Raw genomic sequence first — 17,532 nt, forward strand, 5'->3', positions numbered from 1 at the left:
TATCAGGAAACAGAATTAGAAAAAGAGCGGGACATCTTTAAATATAGCTTTTGGGCACTGAATCCTGCCAGCTACTGCCCCCACCTCTAATATGGACGAACATTATAATTAACAGACGTCAGATTTTGAGCACTTTGCATGAGCCAGACATTCCTCATACTTCACCTAACTTAATCCAATTTAAAACATCATCTAATATATACACTACCAAATATACAATAGATAGCTAGTGGGAAGCAGCCACATAGCACAGGGAGATCAGCTCGGTGCTTTGTGACCACCTAGAGGGGTGGGATAGGGAGGGTGGGAGGGAGGGAGATGCAAGAGGGAAGAGATATGGGGACATATGTATATGTATAGCTGATTCACTTTGCTATAAAGCAGAAACTAACACACCATTGTAAAGCGATTATACTCCAATAAAGATGTTAAAAAAAAAAACATCGTCTAATGTAATTCTCACCCTCCCCCACCCCATAAACACACAGACATTATCACCTCCACTTTACAGATGAAGGAACCAAGACTGACAGCAGTTAGATAACTTGCCTGACGTCTCAGAGCTAAAGTGTGAGCTGAGTCTAGGCTGGCTTGATTGTACAGTCCAAGCTCTTAGCCACCACCTGATACCGCCGAGGCACCAGAAACAAAGTGAAGGTGAACGACAAGCTTGTAGGAAAGCAGTCACAGAAAGGGAGACCAGGTTTTCAACAGGCAAGGATTGAGCGGTAAGGGAAGCCACACAGCTGAAATGAGGAGGCGTCTTGAGCAGCCGGGGCTGGTGTTTGAGTGGAAGGAAAATGAGCAGGCATCATTGCAGAGGCCCTAGTCAAACATCTGATCGACCGGCAAGGTCTGACGTAGCATTTCTCTTTGCCCAGGGCTGTGCTGGGCCCTTCAGAAAAGCTGCCCCCCAGGGCCTGTCCTCACAGGCCTGCACACCTTACAAAACAGTTGAGAAGAGGGCTCAGAGCAGGAGCTGGAAGACCTGGGCTCTCGTTTTACCTCTGTCTCTACTTGCTGCACAAGCCCAAGGAGGTACTTCCCACAAGCCCCCAGACCCTTTGGCTGTGAAGGTCAGTGGGGTTTAATTTTGGGAGCCCGACAGGACTGGGGGAAACGGTCTTCACCCTTAAAGGACTCGCGCAAAATCTCACACGCACCGGGACCAGGGTAAAAGCAGTAATTCGATAGGAGCCTGAGTCAGACCTACCTGCTGGTCTTGGAGAGCCTCCTGGAGAGGCGGCGGCGGCTGTGGCTCGCCCTGGGGGCGTAGGCACTGGTGTCAGACATGTTGGGGACCGTTCACCTGCGTGAACACTGCTGCCGCTGGTGGCTGGCATCTTGGCTCCTAGACACCAAGGCCTAGCACCACCACCGAACACCCTGCAGGCGCCAGAGCTGAGACGCCTCAGGCCAAACACTTAAGTGGGTGAGGACATAGCCCCACCCACCAGCAAACAGGCTAAAAACTAAAGAGCCCACAGCTGCCTCTGGACTCGCCCCTAACGTGGGCCCAGCCCACCAGAGAGCCAAGACCCAGCTCCACCCACCAGTGGGCGGACACCCGCCCCTCCCACCAGGAAGCCTGCACAAGCCTCTAGGCCAGCCTCACTCACCAGGGGGACAGACTCCAGAAACAAGAAAAATAAGATCCGCAACCCAGGCCAGAGCTACCCTGGGACCAGCTGGGCCCTGGCCCTACCCACTGGCAGGCCAACACGACCTTCGGGACACCCCGGGCCCCATAGCCAACTGTGACATGAACCCTCCCGCCCCACACCTGGCAGTGATCTGACACCAGCTCTGGGATCCCTGGGCCCTGCGGCCAGACTCCGGGAACCGGCTCTGCCTGCCAGTCGTCCGGTACTAACCCCAGGACCTGGTTTCACCTGCCAGTGGGTGGGCAGCAGCCCCAGAGTCTTCGGGACCCTAAGTCTGCCCACCAGTGAGCGAGCACTAGCCCCGGGGCCCCCAGGATCCAGCTACCAGCCACCTTGTGACCAGGCACCACTGCAGCAGCCAGCAGCCTCCGCACAAGGCAGGACGTGACGACCAACCAAACTAGGGGCCAACCAAGCCAACAAGACCAACCACGTAGCTTGCCATAAGAGAAGGACCCATCCAGCCCTCTTAGGAGGAATCCCTAGAGCACACAGCTTGGGTGATGAGAGGGGAGTGCACTGCTACGATGCACAGGACGCCTCCTACCGAGGACCACTTCTCCAAGGTCGAGAAACGTAACTAACCTACCACAGAGATGAAAATACAAATAGCAACTCAGACAAAATGAGGTGGCACAGGAACATGTTCCAGATGAAGGAACAAGATGAAACCCCAGAGAAAGAACTAAGTGAAGTGGAGACAGGCAATCTACCTGAGAAAGAGTTCCCAGCAACGACTGTAAAGATGATCAAAGAAGTCGAGAGGAGAATGGAGGCACAGAGCGAGAAGTCAGAGGTTTTCAGCAGAGTTAGAAAATATAAAGAACAACCAAGGTGCTTTGCCTCTGTGCCTTGGTTTCCTTACGAGCAAAAGGAAGGGTCTCGACATTCTATAACACTGTGACTCTATTACTAATATGAATGAAACTTCAGTAAATAAAAAAAATACATCACTTATAGAATTCAATACCTAAATTGGATAATTTCCCACAGCCTTCTCCCCAATACCTTCAACAGCTTCCAAAATAATCCAAGATTCTGCCGAAAGTCCTGCTAATACCAGAAGAACTAATATCAAAAAGCTTACCTCTTTCCCTGGTGCCACAACACCTTCCTGCCAAACAAAGGAACCATGGAGAATATAATTTTAATACAAGAATCACAGTAATGATCATAACAATGACTTCAGGCTTATCATGATCTGGTTTTGTTCTGAATGCATTACATCCATTAATTCATTAATCCTTTAGTGAGTGCAGTGACAGGATTCCACCACTGTCTGATTCAAGAGCTCCCCACACCATATATATTTTTAAAATATCTTTCTTGGAGTATAATTGCTTTACAATGGTGTGTTAGTTTCTTCTGTACAACAAAGTGAACCAGCCGTATGTATACATATATCCCCATATCCCCTCCCTCTTGAGCCTCCCTCCCACCCTCCCTATCCCACCCCTCTAGGTGGTCACAAAGCATTGAGTTGATCTCCCTGTGCTATGCGGCTGCTTCCCACTAGCCATCCATTTTACATTTGGGAGTGTGTATATGTCAATGGTACTCTCTCACTTTGTCCCAGCTTCCCCTGCCCTCCCTGTGTCCTCAGTTCTGTTCTCTACATCTGCGTCTTTATTCCTGCCCTGCCACTAGGTTCATCAGTACTGTTTTTTTAGATTCCATATATGTGTGTTAGCATACGGTATTTGTTTTTCTCTTTCTGACTTACTTCACTCTGTAGGACAGACTCTAAGTCCATCCACCTCATTACAGATAACTCAGCTTCATTCCTTTTTATGGCTGAGTAATATTCCATTGTATATATGTGCCACATCTCCTTTATCCATTCATCTGTCGATGGACACTTAGGTTGCTTCCATGTCCTGGCTATTGTAAACAGTGCTGCAATGAACATCCACACCGTATTTGTAAAGGTGCCATCTGGAGTTGCCAGCACACCCTGCCTCATTATACTCCTTGTCTGCCATGCCCCAGTCACTATCCCAACCTCTTGCTTCTCTTAGTCCTATTAGGATGCTGAGTCTGGGGTAGAGTAAAAGGTGTAGGGATTAGGGCTTTGACTATCCCTTCTCCTGCTTAAAAAATTCTTTGTCCTTCTTCCTAATGGAGAACTAAAAGTTTTCCCTTGAAAATGAATTATAGCACCATCTTTATAACAAAAGAAACACTTTGCACCAATCATACTGTCTACTAATTCACAGGCACTGGAAAAAGAGTATATATGGAAAAAACTGGTTCTTGGTAAGAACATGTCTTAATTTTCAGAGAGGTAATTCTTGGCCAAAAGTAGAAATGGGGGTACTTCTGAGTCAGTAAGTGACCCCACTGAACGCACAGCAATCGTGCCATATGGAGAGTTTCAGTGTGGCTCCTTCTGCAACATTTACCTCTTGGCATATCGTTTCTGGAATGCAGCTTGTTCTTAAAGAAAGAAAACTAGTTTTGGAGTCTTCACAGCTAGGTTCTTCCCCCTGCTGGGACCATTTGTCCACAACCTACTTGAGCTCTTGACTTCCTGTCCTAGGTCAGGAGGTAGCTAACAGCTCAAACCTGATGTTCAGAGAACACACTGGCTCTGGGTATGAGGTTTGCTTCTGGTTACCTCACTCCAGAGGCCAAATGCCCAGTTCCGACGACTAGGTCTTACTTTAATACCACGTTCTTTTGGAACTGTGGCTATGTTCTAGTTTCGCTGGAGTGTCCTATTCCTGATTCTTGTGGCTGCTTTCCACTCAGGGGGTCTACTTTCCTGTGGCTTTTCCTTTATTTCCCATTAGCAAACTCCACCTGTTTACCCGCAGGAATATACAAACTCTTTCCTGGACCCTCCTGGACACTGTGCTGTTGGGATGCTCTGTTTCACCACCTGCCTGGACTTCCCACACTGGAAAGGGAGACCATCAAGTTAGAGGTCAAGGGCTTACCCACCTGCTCCATCTTACTGCCTTGCACACTACAGGGGATTAAATGAGGAGCAAGGAGAAAAGATAGGAGAACTTACAACTGAAATTAACGTGGACGAGGATCTGAGTCTAAGGAAGAGGCAAAAGTAGGAAGGAGAGATTTTATAGCTGCTACAACAAAGAAGGACAGTGAAAACCTTAATTAATTTTGCTATTCTACAGTACAGACGAAATTCTAAATGCACAAGTTATGAAATGAAAAGGCTAAGGTACTGTAATAGGTAAGGTAAGGTAACATTCAGGCAGGATGTTTTGGGGCACTAGACCTAAGCACAAAAAGAAAAACTCTTAGGCTGGAAATAAATGAAATCACTTCGTATTCATAATTCGTAGCTAAGAAAATACATCTGTGCTATTCCATCATTCAACAAAACTTTATAAAACACCTACAGGATATGAAGCCCTCTCTCAGGTTTTCTACTCAAAGAAAACATAGATTTGTATAAAGATAATATAGAATAGTCCAATCAGAGACAAAGTACAACTGGGGAGCGGCAGAGAATGGCGTACAGACAGTAAGATGTTAGAAATCTTAAAAATTCACTCTCTCTGCACTTATAAGGCACGTGTTGGTTTATTCAGCGGCAGTTGCTTCCAGAACAGGAAAAAAAAAACCACAACAGGTTCATTGTAATATCCATCACGCTCATTTTTTTCAAAGCCACGTTCTGGATGGATCCTTCATGTACCAAGTTATAGAAACTAAAATGCATATTTCTGCTGAAACGGAAAGTTCCTGATTGGTAAGTTGGTGCTGGCTTGCCTCTGAGTTTAGTGAATGTCACATTCTTACTGTTTCAAGTTCTGACAGGCTCAGGCCTGGCTCAATCTGGAGAAATAAGGAGATTCAGTGCTGGGGATCTAAGACTGCTGTAGCCATAAACCAAGATGCTTCCTACAGAGAGTTACAACTGGGAACAGATGGTGAGTATTTCACTAGGTAGGGTGCAGCCCCACCACAGTCATTCTCTGCTCTCATTTCTGGCGGTGAAAACCTGGCCCGGACTCTAATGGCTGGCTAATGAGCGTGATTAAAACCTGGTAATGACTCATCCTGGGAGAAAATGTCCAACCCCACGGAATACATTCTGCTTTATTATCTGTGAACTTCTCACTGATGGGGCTGGAGATTGACGGCCCTCCATTACACGGAGGATGAGAGGTTGGTGGAAGTGGAAGGTGCCTTCAAATCGTCACGGCTTGTGATGCTCGTGGGCAGACAGGAGGGCCCCTCCCGGGGATGTGCACAGGAGCACCCTTTTCTCCTCCTGAAAGCACCGGCCCGTGATCTGGCAAAAAGAGCAGTGGCTGAGTCTAAACAGAAATGCGTTGTTTTCTGCGTAGATCTGATTAACACGGTGCTGTCGAGTCTTTACGGTCAGGCCAGATTATATTACAGTCATGACAAGTAGTTAATGAATTTACATTGACTAATCCATACAATGCAAGAGACTTTTCTGTCAGGATTAATATCCACAATGTGCAGGACACTGTCTGATGTACGCCTCTGTTCCTTGCACCGATGTGACCCGTGGCTGCTGTTTAACGTCCCATGATCAGAGCTAAATGACAGATGGGAGCTGGACACTGGGATTCAGGACTGTTTGGAGAATTTTGTGAACAAATGCCAAAGATGATCTTAGTCTTATCTGATTAGACATCTGATATCTTGCTTTCTTCTCCTCCACGAGCCCGGGCAAGCACCTTGGAGAATCCTCACAGGACCCATGACGTCTCTGGAAATGGCAGTATATTTTTCTTACTCTTAGCTGGCTCCCTACTGCTTGCTCTGACCCTTTGTTTCCTCAGCTGTGTCTACTCAGCATGATTCTGACCTCTTGTCATGTTTTGCCCTTAGGTACCTGTCATCCCACTATACCAAACATGACCTCACCGGCCCCTCTAACCTTCCTCAATTTGAGCCATAGCATCTTTCCACGAATTTGAGGCTTGTTGATGGCCAGCACTTGACGCTCCTGGAAAGCCACTGTTATCCTCATCTGGATGGTAAATACCAAACTCTAGTGGGCATGAGAATCTACTGGAGGGCACATCAAGCATGCAACTCACCGCCCTATCCCTTGGGTCTGCATTGAGTCCCATGAATCTGCTTGTATATGAATCAAGGAGCGAAAGCGATTCTGCACATTCGACAGAAGGTGTTCATGGTCAACGTTTCCAGGATCAAGGCTGCCGCTTGTCAGGTCGTCTCCAGCAGTTCCCTGTTCCTTGGCAGCAGTGTCTGCACTAAAAGATTTATTGACAGGGTGATGTGGGCAGATGCAGTCACAGTGGGATCAACACTCTGAGAATAGACTCCTCTCAGACCGTAAAAAATTCTGATCTTTTCTACAGCTTGATCTAAGCCTATGGAAATCAAAAGCTTTGGCCCCCACTGGATATCTTTACTCTCAAATTCTGGTTATTAAAGGTGGTAAAAATGTATTATATTGACTAAATGAAAGCCCCTTCTGGAGAGAATATCTGGGGGGGAGACCCCAGTGGGGAATTGACAGGGGAGAGAATAAGGGGAAGGGCTAATGGTCCTAGTGGCTGCAGCCTCCATGCGGTCATTTTAAACTCAATTAGCTGTAAGTCCAAGGCGCATGTGAAATTTACACAGGTCCAAGGAGTTTGGTTTTTACTCTATACAAATGGAAGCTGGAGTAAGAGTAAGAGAATTATCGCTGTAGATTGGGGGTCATGATGGGTAGCTTGAATTAGGCCTCCAAGAGTCATAATTCTATGACATGTTAGGAGAGGTACTGACCTCTCCTGAGGACCTGATAGGTGCTTTACACGCATCCCTGCTTTTACTTTTTTATAAGAACCCTGTGTGGTGAATAAAACTGTTACCCCAGTTGAGGAAATTCAGGTTCAGAGAATCTAAGTAGCCTGCCCGAGATCACCCATGTAGCACTGGCAGAATCAGGATTCAAACTCAGCTGAGTCTGACCATCCCACTGTAAAACAATTATGTCTTAAAGATGTTGAAGATGTTAATCTGACCCAAAGCTGTGGACACTTTCTGTCTGAAGGTCAGTGTTGCCACTTTTTTTTTTTTTTGCGGTATGCAGGTCTCTCACTGCTGTGGTCTCTCACTGTTGTGGCTCCTCCCGTTGCGGAGCACAGGCTCCAGACGCACAGGCTCAGCGGCCATGGCTCACGGGCCCAGCTGCTCCGTGGCATGTGGGATCTTCCCGGACCGGGGCAGGAACCCACATCCCCTGCATCGGCAGGCGGACTCTCAACCACTGCGCCACCAGGGTAGCCCAGGGTTACCACTTTTAACTCTCGCCTTTGTGTCTTCTCTTCTCGGAATGGCACGGTATTTGTCAGGCCTCAGCTGGCTCCTCATGCTTGGCTATTGAGATGTGTCAGACAAGTATATTGTCATTACATTAGGTGATTATCAAAGACCAAGGTCTTCAGTGTTTTCTTCCAAAGAAATCTCAGCCCTGTAACTACATAATCACGTATATATTTATTATTAGAACCTCTAAAGGTTGGGTGGAGCAGGTGTTATTTTCCTCTCACATCATCCTATTTGCATCTCAGTTCAAATACCTCCTCCTCCATGAAGCCTTCTTGATTTTTATCATTGAAATCTGCTCCCTTTGCTCTTTGGCCTTTGTACTTCATCATGTTCTGTCATTGCAATTGCCTGTGTCCATATCCATCTCCCCTCTCCACACTGTACCTGCCTAGAGGAAAAGAACTGAGTTTTGCTCATTTTTGTTCAAAGCCAATGTTAAGTAAATGTTGATTGAGTTCACAAATGGGGAATATAACTAAGTGGATTATTTCCCCAAGGCCTCATGCTTAATATGGGCCACGAAACCTTGGTCTTCCAGATTCTGAGAACTCAAATAATCTCAAACATGCCTTGTGAGAGTTGATCAAGAGCCCAGTGTTGGCAGAAATGCCAATGAGTAAGTCAGCGTCTCAGCCCCAGGCGACATGTCTTACCCAGCCTGGACCCAAAAGGACAGATCTGGGCAGCTGGGAAGTTGAATTCCCTTCTTATTTCTCTCTCCCCACAAAAGGCCCATTGTTGTTCAGTGAAACTAGTCAGTAGGCATCTTTTCTCTTATTTCACGCCAAGTCAGTGACCCTGTGCCGGTCCTTTCACAGAAGGGGCCTGACCCACTGCAGCATTCCCACCCTGTCTTCTCTGAATTGCTCCCAACGGTCTCAATAGCATTTTCCACTTTCCAGGGTCTGAGCCATGGCCTGGAAGAGCCTTCAGGTTCACGTCAAAGGACTGTCCCAACTTGTGAGTCCCAGCCGCGGTGCTGGAGCACCGCTGGGCTTCCAGGAAGGCTCATAAAGGAGCCAGTTGTAACATTCGCACTCCCTCGGAACACATTCCTTATGTCCCAGTTGGTTTTGGCTGAGGGCATGGTTGGCCAAGAACAAGGAGGCAGACACATTCCCAAAATGCAGCCCATGTGACCAGGGCACCGCAGGGAACTGGGTGGAGGAACCTCCCTTAAAGGCCTCCCCAAGGCAACTTTCTCAAGCTCCTTGGCATCCCTGGCACAGTCACTCTTTAATGTCATTTTATTTTGACGTTTTCTGATGTTTGTTTGCATGCTTGGGGCTGTTTCTCCCTGCTTTGAAAACTCCTTCTTGGAGCCAAGTTTTAGATTCTTTTTAGAGTGAAGAAATCGCTATGCTCCTTCAAGCAGAGCTGTTGAAAGGTCTTGCTTGTCCAGTGAGTACCTTCTATGAGATGAGAAAAGCATATCAAAACACGATTTTTTTCTTTAGGCTTGGCGTGGCTGGAGAAAATGCTAGTTCTGGGTCTAACTTAGGAATCAGCCTTTCTACATTTACTCATTTGACTTGAAGTTATTAAGCACTTATCTTTATATTTGGCATTGCACTAGGTACCAAGGTGCTAGAAAGGAAAATGAAGTTCTTACTCTTTGGGAGAGTCCAGACAAATTGCAGAAGGAAAATCTTCACCCTAGAAACATGAGGACCATAACCGCCGAGCAATGAAAGTTACTCTACACATGAGTCCCTTACGTGGAATCCAGGAATTCCAGGGTCCATAAAGGAGATTCTGTATGAAAGAGTGCACATGTATGTGTGAGATATTTACAGGCACAGAAATGCACACATATATGCCTTTTTTTCTGGGGATAACGATCCATAGTTTACAGAGCATCTCCAAAGGTCCCCAAAATAAATTCCACATGTTAGAAATAACTACCCTCTTGCATGTATGTTGAGTTCCATTCCCACATCTGGCTCTCCAGGTTAACATATGCCAAAGTAAACAAATTCATCTTGTCTTTTTTCTTATTTTTTACTCACCACCTTAGTTTCTGACCCAGAGGTTGTACGTACCAAACTGCGCTTGCTCAAGCCTTATCAATCTGTATTTTTAAAAGGCAAATATTTAAGTGTGAAAAGACAACCTCTCTCTTTTAGGATACGGTTTTGTTAATAAGCATTTTTCCCCTCCCCCACAAAAAAACACCAAAAAACTGCAGTATCACTAGTAAAGTCTCTCTTTCCTTCCTTGCCCAGATTATGAAAATAACATTTTATTTCAAATTAGATAATACATAATATACTACCTGTGCAACTGTGATGGTATTCAGTCACAGATGACCATGACTGTATCTTAGCTGAGTCCTTTGCCTAGAGAGAATGTGAGTTCCCCAAAGAAGGGAAAGAGTTATGTATGTCTTAAAATGATTTAGCATCCCCAATTTCTGGTTTGAAGAGAGCCAATATTCAGTCTATTCATCATAACTCCCTGGTCTTCCAGCCTCCCCTAGCCATCTCTGGTGACAAGCCATGTAGTAACTTTGAAGACCTCCATGCTGGTCCAGGATGCTGTAGTACAGAATCACAACGTTAATGACACTTCCTGGAATTATGCAACATGGTGGCCCTGATATGGCTATGAGAAAGTTCTTCCTTATCCCACCTTGCTAGGTCCTCACATCCCGGACCTGGGTTCTGCTGTCTAGGACCATCTAGAACAGGTTGTATCTATCTTATGAAGGGATTCCTTCTAGCAAAAGACGTTTCAGCTTGGGGTCTAGCACCGAGGAGAACTGAGTGAGCAAATCAGTCAGAGAATGAAGATGTTGCTAGTTGATCCTGTGCTGAATCATCGAGAGACCATGGAGAATGGCCCTAATCAGAGGGACCCCGGAGCTTGTCAGGTAAGCTCACAGCTGCTGGGAAACCACTCTTAGTTCTTTGCTTTTGACCTCTGGTCTCTCGTGGCTCGCTCTATGGTGGGTTAGCTTAGTAGTTAGACTACAGCACCAATAAAACAACGGTCACAAAGGTAATCCCTCCTCAGATGTATCTATTATTGTTATTCTTCTCCCTGGCCACAAGCTGCTCTCTTTTTACCAGACAGATTTCTGCTTCTCTCTGTAACCCAGAGACGTACTTTCTACTCTCAAAAGTTTCTATAAAAGAGAATAAGAGCTACTGAAAACAGAAGCAGAGGACCTATAATTTGAAAGGAAAGCTAGAAGTCATTCCGTCTCGTCTCCGATCTGATCCCCCAGGTCCACCTACAATGTCTCTGACCTGTATTTTCCCAGCCTGAGGACAATAATAACTACTCCTACTGCTATTATGATTGTGATTTATTGAACTCCTACGGCACATGCATTATCTCATTTAATCTTCCCGACAACCCTATGAGATGGCTACAGCTGATGTACACATGTTACAGGTAGAGGAGTAAGAGCTGAGAAGAGTTAGGTAAAATTCCCAGGGTCATGTAGCTTTTAAGTGGCACTGGCCAAATTTTAACCCAAGTCTGTCTGACTCCAAAGAGTCCAACTCAGTCACCGTTCTCTCCTATACTATTTTTGCCCACCTCCAGTGAAAGGGGCTCATTCTCTTTCAGTGGTGCTTTTAGAAAGTTCTTTCTCATACAAATTTACTTTCTCATTTATTCATTCCTCCATTCAACAAACATATTGGGTTCTCTGTTCCAACTACTGAACTGTATGTTTCTACAAACACAGGTCTTCCAGATCTGCTGCCTGGGGTCATGCAACAACTCTATTTCCTTCAGATATCTGAACCTAAGTTTGTTCTTCTTTAATGAAAATGTCCCCAGTTCCTTCAAAGCCCTTCATGTAGGATGGTTTCCATCGCTTTCCTCTTATGAGTCCCCTCTTCTGCATATACTTCATCTCCTTAGCAGCCAGCAGGTGAACTTAGAACCTGCACTGATGCCTGTCAAAGCAGGACCGTCATCTTTCTCAAGGAAGCTCTCTTATGACAGGGACTCTGGTGCATCATTTTCAAACAGCTGCCTAGTTTTGCATCAAACAAAAATGTCTAATAAGGAGAATTTACTATATACCAGCTACTGTTTAAAGCATTTCACACAACTTAACTAATTTCACCTTCACACCAACCCTATGAGATACATACAATTATTGCTCCCAATTCACAGACGAAGAAACTAAGGATCTGAGAGATGGAAGAACTTGCCCAAAGTCATGTGGATAATTGAACCCCATTCCAGAGGCCACACTTTACTTCTCACAGTGTTTTTTTTTTATTCGCTCAGGAAGGGTAGTTCCAAGGACTGTTTTCTACCAGCCAAGGCCAATCCCTTCTCAGCACAGGTCCTTTTGAGAAGCTTCCCTTTCCTTCCTGGGTCCACCAAACAGGCTGCCAGAGCTCATGACAGACATTCCCCAGCTCATCAGCCCTTAGCCCCTGCCTCTCTGTGCTTCATAGTCAAAACCCTCACAAAACCAATCTCTGCATCCCAAACCCAGGTTTCTCCCCTGCTTCTGAAGGCACGGTGCACCTTATCCTCCATCTGTGTCTCCATTTTTCTTCCCCTAAATCCTATTGAGGAGGAAAACTGTACAAATACTCCTCTTTTAATCACTCAGCTGCACAAGGGTAACTGGGCATACTTATCAACCATTGAGGTCCTAAAAATATATATTTCTGAAAACAACAGATATTTTTAAAAAGTTAAACCACTAATTTTTTAGTATCTGCCACAAGTCCTTCTCAATAAAAATCAATTAACATTTACCAGTCCTGTCATTCTTTACAGGAAAATGCTTTTTGAACCTCCTATTATAGATGGGCAGGATTTTCTCCCCAAAGAGAAAAACTACACAAACTTAACAGCTCCTTTATTCGTAATTTAAAGATGATTCTTTTTCCTGAACATGTAAAATTTATGTTTGTGCATTAATTCTGTAATTAATGGTTATCAAATACATCAAACATGTAAAGTGCTTCATAAGCGCTTAAATAAAATAAAAACAAAAGTGATGATAATTAATTGTTCATCCCAAAGGCCAGACAGTATTAGAGTTCACAAGGACTATCAATTAATATTCCTATTGTTAATAATAAGCTCAACTTTTTATGTAAAATAGAACATGTTAAAATTTCCTGATTAAACACTGAGTCAAAAGAAAAAAAATTCCTTAAAAATATTTTCATCGTATACAGCTGCTGTGGGAAAACAGCTTTCAAATTTTGCATTTTACTCGTTGGTTGAATTCGGCTTCATTATAAATTTTTTGACTCCGAATTATACCATTATAATACCACAATTTTCAAGTTCCTATTCCTCCCCAGGGAATCCTGAAAATACTGCAAAACCCAAGGAGAGTGATCTTAGTTATAAATATAGGTTCATTTGTGTTTTAAATGGCTAATATGCAATAAGGCATGTACTGTGTGGAAAGAACTGTTCCCAGGGCTTTGCACGTATTCTTTTTGCTCATTTGACAAAGTTGTTGAGTACCCACTGTGTGCTAGACACTGTGTGGGTGCTAGAAATACAACAGGGAATAAAAGCAGGTACAGGTTCAACCCTCCATGGTGTTCACCATCCAGGGAAGGATACAGACATAAAATAAGAATTGAAAACATGATGAGTGCTAAAAGGAGCAAACGTTTCTAGCTTGAGCTCTGGTTTTGTAGGTTAAGGCAATTGCTGCTATAAGATGTAAGCAACTGAATATTGTCATGTAGCCTTTCTTACTTTGTTCTCCTAAGTCAGTTTATTGAGATGCCCTGCTTTTTAAAATGACATCTTCATAAACAATCCATCTGTTTTGACTTAATTAACCAAGGAAAGATGAATAAATCAAATGGATATTATTTTACTTACTTTACTCAGAGGGTCGATTCGCTGAAAATAGACAAACTGAGGTACGTTTATGGGAAGCTATTGATTCACTAGTTATCCTTAGAGTTCACTGGAATCGCTCAAGTTTCCTTTGTCAACTGCACAATCATGTCAACTGCATGATTGGCGGGTCATTGGGCCTGCCCACCTTTTCCTTGGCTGGTGGGAGATGGGGGGACCTCTGCCTATAGAGCCGTGTTTCTTAAGAACTAGCTCTGGCACCTATCCTGCAGGCCAAACTGCCTTTCACTGCTTATGTCCTCTCTAGAAGCAGTAAGCCATTAAGGAGAGACAATCTTATTTTGAAAAGTGAAATATAACTTCCTGTTACTATGCTAATGAAGCAATAAAGTTGGAATTCATAAAGTACTCTATGAAATGAAAATACTGCCAAGATAGAATGTCAGTGTGGTACATTCTAGAATAGCCACCCACACAGAGCTCTTTATTCTGTACATACTTTGGCATTGAATCTTATACTTGTTGATCTCAAGACTTTTAACCCTTTGATAGAAAAACCCCCGTTCTCAATAGACTAGCACATCTCAAACATGGAGTGCCCTCCTGGACTCACTTGTGTGCCAGTGTCCTTCTCTCCATAGTAGAAATACAGAGCCACCCCTTAGTCAGCCATCTCGACCCCCTCGGCCAGGAATTTTAATTTGAGGTCCATGAATAGACTTCAAGGGATTAATAAATCCCAGAGACGTAAGTATATTTTACATACCACAGATTTGTCTTGTAGATGTTGCATTCTTTTATATTTCACCCAAAACTGTCTATCAATTTTTCAAACATGTCTTAAAAAGCATTGCCTTATTAAAGAGACTGTCTCTCCCCCACTGAACATTCTTGCCTCCTTTGTTGCAGATTAAGTGACCATATGTGGGTGGATTTATTTCTGGGCATTCTACTCTCTTCCATTGATCTATATGTCTGGTTTTTTGTGTGCCAGTACCATAGTGTTTTAATTACTATAGCTTTTTAGTATAGTTTGAAGTCCAGGAGCATTATACCTCCAGCCTTGCTCTTCTTTCTCAAGATTTTCTTTGGTTATTTGTCCAAAGGAAATGAAAACACTAATTTGAAAAGATAATATGCACCCCAATGTTCACTGCATCGTTATTTACAATCAAGATATGGACCCAACCTAAGATATGTGCCCTTCAACAGATGAAGTGGATAAAGAAGATGTGAGATACACACACACACACACACACACACACACACACAATGGAATGTTACTTAGCCATAAAAAAGAATGAAATTTTCCTATCTGCGACAACATGGTTGGACCTGGAGGGTATTATGCTAAGTGAACTAAGTCAAAGTTAGACAGAAAAAGACAAATACTATATGCTTTCATGTACATGTGGAACCAAAAACCAAAACAAACAAACAAATATAACTAAATTGAAACAGACTCATAGATTCAGAAAACAAACCAGAAGGGAGGGGGGTGAGGGATGGGCTAAATAAGTGAAGGGAATTAAGAGGTACAGACTACAAGTTATATTAAAAATACGTCACTGGGATGTAATGTACAGAATAGGGAATAAAGTGAATAATATTATATTAACTTCATATGGTACATAATCTATAAAAATAACAAATCACTACCGTGTACACCTGAAACTAATGTAATGTGGTAAGTCAACTATATTTCAATAAACAAACAATAAATGCATAACTAAGTGAAAATAAAAAGCACTGCCCTTTCCAGGCTCCTGTGGTAGATTCCATTAATGACTCAAATTCTTCACCTTCCTCTGTCCGTCCAACTTTCGATCATGGGATTGTCTAATTCTTGCTGCTAAAGAAGTGGAATCTATGTTCCTACTCCTTGAATCTGGGCTCAGCCCTGTGACTTGCTTTCAACAGTGGAATTAGGAATTTAGTGTGTCAGTTCCAAGTTTGGGACTTAAGAGATGTGTGTTTCTGCTTGGTCTCTTTGGCTTCTGCCATCACTATAGGAAAGATATGCCTGGGCCAGCCTGCTGGTCCTGAGAAGAGGATGAGGAATCCTGAGGTGCCATAACCAATGTGCCTCAACTAAGCTCACCTCAGGACAAAGCCCCCAGACAACTCTCAGACACACGTGCAAGCCCAGCTGAGATGAAGCAAACCTAGTCTTAGTCAGGAACACCCAGCTGACCCACAGATATGTACGCTATAATAATAAATGATTGTTGTTTTAAGACACTCAGTTTGGGATAGTTTGTTACACAGCAGCAGCTAACTGAGCCAACTCTCAATACTTAAGGAGAGATTCCTGGCCTGCTCTAAAATCTCTGGAATGATCCTTGGGATCTGATACTCTTATCAATGCAGACATGGTCTCAAGTCCAATCTTTGATAACTTTTCTGTATGACTGTCCCCTGCACACAAGGCTTGGGGAATAAGGCCACAGATCCTTCCTCCAGAATTGTTCTGTAAGTGTCCTGTGGTGAGCTCAACTGACCCACTTTGCCCCATGTCCTATGACCACTGTTCATAAATGACTGTAGGCAGGATTCATGGGAAGTGAAGCCTTCTGTTCATTCAGGTTAATGTCAGGAAAGGACATCAGCAGAATGAAAGTGAGATGATAATAGAATATAAGTGCTTTTCAGTTTCCAAGGTCAAAAAGAGGGGAAGGCACACTGGCTGTGGTTAAAAGGAGAGCAAATGCTCTGATATCTATTCATTTGCTGTTTTAATTCTCCTTAGGATCTTCCATTATATTATATGCAAACTCTCTTTGGCAACATGGTCCTTTGGACACAGTTCATCATGTAACTCTTTCATCTACAGGGTCAATTTTTCTCTCCCTTTCTAAAGCAGAAATATGAGAGGGAGGAGGGTCAGCTCAACTTCCCATTGTCCACTGACTTTCCGACATAGCCCACAGACTATACTCCAACCTAAACAAAGACTTCAGTGCATCCAAAACACCCAGTCACTCTTCCTTCCCTGCCATCATCCCCCACCCCAGTACTTCCTATATTGTGGCTAATGTGACCTTGAACAAGTCCCATCATCTTTCTGAGCCTGGGTTTCCACGTTTGCAAACTAGGGAACTGGATCACTAAATGACCTTTACAGCTTGTAACCAGAAGTTTCTCTGATTAGTCTTATCTACTCAACCAGATTCAAAGAAACATCAATTTTTAACTTTGGCAGGAATGTTCAAAATGATCCAGTCCCAACACTTTAAGAAAGAAAAAGAATCCCAGACAAATAAAATGAGTGGCCTGGGTCCACCCAGCAAGTTCACAGCAGAGCTAAGATGAGAACCTCTTTCCTTTTCAACATTGTCTCTCATTTAACTTCCTTGAGGACGGGATAATTTCAAATTCCTCTTTGTCTTCTTCCATCACACAGTCCAAGAATTGTAACCAACACACAATAAATCTCAACAGATATCTGTTGACTTCAATTGGGAATGAGTAAGCATTGGTTACACGGCCAAGAACCAAATTTCTGAGTTTGTTCAGAAGAGAACATGACTGTCATGTTCCCTGGAGGTCTTCTGCTCTCACGTCGGGGAGAAGGATGATTGTGCCTAACTAGTTTCTTTAGTTACATGTTGATCAAAGAGTCAAAACACCTCCTTATCCAGCACTAGGCTGACATCACTGGGTCTCCAAACACCAGCGCTGCTCACCATGAAGGTGTGTTGGGCAATTTACACATAATTTCTCATTCACAGTTTAGGTTGTGAGAGAAGAGACAGGCTGTGGGTAA

The 17,532-nt window shown here is 43.9% G+C and overlaps 1 long non-coding RNA gene across 1 annotated transcript; it reads left to right on the plus strand.

The window, feature by feature from the left end:
* The first annotated feature begins 983 nt into the window (after positions 1–983).
* LOC109550139 (uncharacterized) lies at positions 984–7,087 on the plus strand. Its single transcript, XR_002176522.3, has 2 exons — positions 984–5,566; positions 6,501–7,087. It is a non-coding gene; the product is annotated as an uncharacterized lncRNA (long non-coding RNA).
* Positions 7,088–17,532: the final 10,445 nt, after the last annotated feature.

Source organism: Tursiops truncatus, chromosome 16 (genome assembly GCF_011762595.2).
Source record: "Tursiops truncatus isolate mTurTru1 chromosome 16, mTurTru1.mat.Y, whole genome shotgun sequence".
NCBI lineage: Eukaryota > Metazoa > Chordata > Mammalia > Artiodactyla > Delphinidae > Tursiops > Tursiops truncatus.